Raw genomic sequence first — 5,463 nt, 5'->3', positions numbered from 1 at the left:
CCACACCGCGGGGGCCGACCGCGCGCACATGCGGCGCACGCACGCTCCGGTCCCCCCCACCTGCCGGACGCCCGGCGGGGCCCAGCGGGACCCTCCCCCACCTCGAAGGGGGAGGCGCGGGCCGCGGTAGGCAACGAGCGGCACACGGCCCCACCGCGGGGCCGGCGCACCCGCCCCCCCACCGCCCCTAGAGGGGCGGTGGGGGGGCGGGGTGTTCTGCCCACGCGCTCTTGGCAGCCGCCACGGCGGCCACTGCGCACTCAGGAGGGGCAGCAGCTGGGGGGTCCGATACCCCAAGGCTCCCTCTCGGATCGCTAGAGAAGGCTTTCTCACCGAGGGCTCGCCGCCCCTCACCCGGATCGTCTCTCTCCTTCGGGCCCACGGAGGCGCTCCACGAGCCACCAGTCCTCAGCTGGGGTGGGAGGGGCCTGCGGTACAGGTAGGCGGAGCACCAACACAGGAGCGTCTGCGCGGCCGGGGCCAGCGCAGAGCCCGCGTCCCGTCCCCTGCAAGGCCTCACCCGTCAGCCTCGACGACGAGGGGAACAGGCACGCCTCTCCTACCGCCTCGACCCCCCCCAAAAGAGAGCCCACTCACGGGACACACACACACACCACCGCGGTGGGGACCCGAGGAGGACACCGGGGTTAAGGGAAACAACACCACCGCTCGGCCTCAGGCACCTGAGCGACGACCTGGAGCGCTCCAGGGGCACCACCGAGGGTCCAACGAGGCACGCTCGCGCACCCGCGCGGGGGGGGGGGCGCAGCGCAGCAGCGGTACAGCCCTCCCCACCGCGGGGAGGGCCGCTCGCGGAGCACACGCCGGGAAGGCGAAGCGAGAGCATCTGCTGTGTCAGAAGACCCACGGCCCCCACTGACGCCACCTGAGGCGGGGGACAGGAGACCGAAGGTCAGGGCCAGAGGCCGCAACCCAGCCCCCGCCTTCCTCCCCCTCCCCGACGGCCAGGGGGGAAAAGTCAGGCGAGGGGCCCCGCGGACAGACCGAGAAGAGCAGACACGTTCACCGGGAACACCTGTCCCTCGTCTGGCACGGCTTAGGCCCGGCCCGGGAGAGCACGACCACACCACATCGATCGGATGAGCCAAGGTGGAGCGGGGGGAAGGCACGGCGAGGACAGTCACCAGAGGGGCCCGCTTTAAGCCTCACCGGCAACCTCCGCCCCCCACCTCGCCTCAGGCGAGAGCGGCCCACGACCCCAGGAGGTTCGAGAACGCCTGACACGTGGCACGGAGCCCACAGGGCGGGGGTCGCATCTCAGCCTTCACCGGGTGCCCGCAGCGGGGAGCGCACAGGGTAGAAGACCCACGGCGCCTCGCCCCGCCGCCCTCGGGTCGCCCAGAGACCGGAGGTGGCACCACGGGTCGGGTCAGCCAGACAACGCCACACAGGAGCCGGCGCACAGGCCCAGGCGGGCGGCTCCAGCGGCAAGGGCCGAACCGGGGACCAGAGCTGGCGGCCCGAAGGCCCAGAGCCCCGCGTACATCCAAAGACCCAAAGTTTCCTCGGCGGCAGACACCGAAGCAGACCGTGTCAGCACTTACCTGGTGGTAAAAAAGGCCCATTAAGGGCGACGAAATGACAGCAGCCGACAGCAGGGCCCATCCACGACTCGCATGGAGGACCCCCGGAACCTTGGCCCGGCCACCTGTCCCCAGCGCTACCCCATAAACACCAGGCCCGGAGCTCTCGTGGCGGGGGGGGGGGGGGGGGCAGTCATCTGGTCGACCGGGGGAAGGGGAGCAGGGGGAGGGGGCGCGCGATGGCCAAAGTGGGGGCGCGGACACCCACCAAGGGAGAGGGAGCTGGCCGGGGGCGCCCTCTCCCGCTTCGCCCACACGGGTAGGGGTACCGGTCCGTCGGAGTCTCCGAACGGGGATTTGGCTTCGATGAGCATCAAGAAACAAGAAGGAAGAACCGTCAGCGAGGCGCCTCCAACGAGACGAGCGGGCCCCGACCAGGGACCGCGCCCGGGCGGGACCCAGACCGTCCTAGATGGGGCACCCAGGACGGCCCGAGCCGGTCCCCACCTCCTGACCGGGATTCAGGGAGGTGGGGAGGGGTGAGACAAAGTCGCATCCGACGACCGAGACCCACGAAGGCACGCTGAAGGGTCGGGCGCGCCCTCCCCGGCCACCCGCGGAAGCAGGGTCCGGTCCATCCACGTCTCCGGACCCATCGGGACTTTGAAAAAGAAACAGCATGTGTGCCAGGAGACGCCTCGGGCGACCGGACCCCACGGGTTGGGGTGGGGGGGGGGGGGGCGGCCGCACACGCGCCCGCCTCTCCCCGTCAACCCTCACGACTCCGGCGGGCGGGTCCCCACCTCCGGAGCGGGGCCGAGGGCGAAGCAAACGCTCCTGAGGGCGGCCCAGGAGGAGTCCGGACCGCCGAGCCCGAGAGTCCAGGCGCTCCGGGCAGGGAAGACCCTCTCCCTGCCCACCGCGGCGGCCCGGCCCAGGGAGGGTCCGGCCGGTCCTTCTCCGCGGCCACAGGGGCACGGGGAGATGCTGGTCGACCCGGTCCGGCCACCCCAGAGCCCGGCCCCGGAGCGCCGCGACGATCACCCTCCTCAGAAACCTAGAGAACCAATCTCCGGCGACAGCAGGACGTCCCTAGGCCTCGGCGCCACCGGGACTGTCGCCGCCAGCATAGCCGGTGTCTGAGAGCTCTGCCTCGGGCCCGGCGGCTGAGTCACAACCCTCCTGAAGGGCTCGCCGAAGCTCCGGAGGGGGAGGGACAATATACAAGCGGCCGCCAGGTGGCTCCCGACAACCGGCTCGAACGTCCCGAGGACGGGTCGCTGTCGCCGGCCGCCGGGGACGCCACAGCGCCGGCCGCCCAAACGCCCGAGCTCGGCCCGGAGCCTCCGCCGCCGAGCGACGCGACGCGACGCGACCCCGGCCGCAGAGGAAGGGAGAGGAGCCGGGAGATCTCTCCCCTGGAGGCTGCCACGAAAGAGCCGCGATCCCCCCCCCCCCCCCCCACGCGATTCCAGGGTGGTGGGGGGACATTCCACGGAGACGCGGGCGGGCGGGCGGCGGGGGCTCGGGGCGGGGTGGGCGGAGAGAGGGGGCACCAGTGACATCCCAGGAACCCCCGGCCCCCGGCCCCCCGAAAGAGGGGGGCGGGAGGGAGGGAGGGAGAAAAGGAGGGAGGGAGGGAGGGAGGGAGGGAGGGACCGGCAAAGCGAAACCAGGCAAGCGCTGCTGGGAGAACAAAGCAGGACTTTCGAAAGCAGACACGGACACAGACACACAAGCCTAGGAGTAAGAAAGGAAAAGAAGGAGACACTCGGACCCCCAAGAAGAGAAAACAAAACTCACCCTGGGTAGAGACACCGTGACAAAGTCCAGAGACGACACACACAAGCATGCGCGGGTGGGTGGGGAAAGTGCACTTGAGGTCAGGAGAACATGGATTTCAACACCACTGGCCACAAACAGCGGAAAGGCGGACGGCCTGGGAGGTCTGGGGTGGCAGGGCTGCGGGGGGGGGGGTGGGGGGTTGGGGGGTTGCGGGGAGGGTGTGGGGGGGTGGTATTGAGGGGCGTGCTGGTGAGGAGGACGGAGTCCATAGGGATCCACTAAATAAACCCCGGGTCCCGTGACAACAGCCACCTCAATGAATACATAACTTTTTCACGTAGCTCAGAAACGAAATGAGACAAAACCACCAGGCAGGAAAGTCAACTCGTGGAACTGTCCTGGCAGCTTAAAAGTCAGAGAGAGAGAGGAGAGGGAGAGGGAGAGGGAGAGGGAGAGGGAGAGGGAGAGGGAGAGGGAGAGGGAGAACGCATACACATGTGGGTATACACGTGTACATATGTACATGCACACGTAATCGCGTCTATATATACGTGCACGCAGGCGTATAAACACACACGTACGAAGGGCATGCTCACGTACACGCACGTGTCTGCGCACGTGTATGCCTAGGCGTTTCTAGTGTGCGTGTATGCTTGCGTGTATATACGCAGAGGCATCTATACACATACGTACACGGATAGACACAGGCGTGAACACACATGCTCACATGTGCAGAGACGTCGGGATACATAGGCACACACACACACATACACGCGGACGTGTCAACGCATCTAGACGCACGTATAGTGTGTATACGTGTGATGTCTGCGCACAGGTGTGGATGCACGTCTATGCGTACCCGTACGTGCATGCTTGCATAGACACACATATCTGCGTGTGTATGTGCACACGTGTATGTACACACGTATACATACGTACGGACGCATACGCAGACGCCTACAGAGAGCGTATGTACGTCCACACAGACGCACGCGTGAATCTGTGCCTACGTACACACGTGTGTATATATACGTAGACGTGCACGCATGTACGTATGTACAGGTGCCCGTGTGCATCTAGAGTGCCTATACACAGATCGATGTGCATAGATGCACACACATGTATACGCATACGCAAACGCGCGTGTGTATACGTACGTGTACATGTGCATCAGTGTATACGTGCATCTATACCCATGTGTCTGCGTGGATGTCTACGTGCGCGCGTGTGTGGTGTGCGTATCTATAGGTGTACATTCGTACATATAAATACTCACAGACACACACGTACATACCCGGGCGGAAACACACATCCGTGTGTGTGTGTGTGTGTGTGTGTGTGTGTGTGTGTGTCTGTCTGTCTGTCTGTCTGTCTGTCCGTCCGTCCGGGGAAAGCACAAGCATATTGCAAAAGGGGCTTTTCTGTCCAACACCGATCAAGGCGTCAGACACCTCAACCTCCAAAAGGGAAACAACCCCCGATGAGCGAAGTGGGCAGGAGGCCCGAACAGACCCCTTCCTTCCAAAGAAAGGTGGAACAGGCAGACACCCAGAAGCACAAGGTAGAACACACATCCACGGCAGGGCTGGGCTGGGCTGGGCTGAGCTGGGGCTCCTGGGGGTGGGGGCGGGCTCACGGAAGCACCCCACCCCGGGGCGTTTCCCTGGACAATGATCCTTCTCATTCGGAGGGGAAAGGCCCAGGAGCCGGGAATCGCAATCACGACAGCAAGTTCGAACCATCAGAGGACAGTGGCTCCTGATGGATCGAACGCGTTTTTTCTGCAGCTGAGAAAACTGTGGGCGGGCTCAGAGAGATCAGATCTCATCCCCTGGCGCCTCACAGACAGAGAAACCACATCCCTAGGGAAAAGAGTCCTGCGATGTACACTCCCCCAAAGATTCCCCCATTCGACCCAACCCAGCAACTCCACAGGGTGACAGAAGGAAGGAAGGAAGGAAGGAAGGAAGGAAGGAAGGAAGGAAGGAAGGAAAGAAGGCAAAAGTAAACGTTGGCAGTCAGTTAGACGTCCGTTTGAGAAGAGTGGGACTTGTGGGGGGGGGGGGAGAAACTAGGGTGAGGAGGAGGAGGAGGAGGAGCAGGAGGAGGAGAAAGAAAAGGACCCGATTGCCTT

This window comes from Bos javanicus, chromosome 22 (genome assembly GCF_032452875.1).
Source record: "Bos javanicus breed banteng chromosome 22, ARS-OSU_banteng_1.0, whole genome shotgun sequence".
NCBI lineage: Eukaryota > Metazoa > Chordata > Mammalia > Artiodactyla > Bovidae > Bos > Bos javanicus.
The sequence above is the reverse complement of the archived record's forward strand: the minus strand, read 5'-3'. Positions refer to the sequence as shown.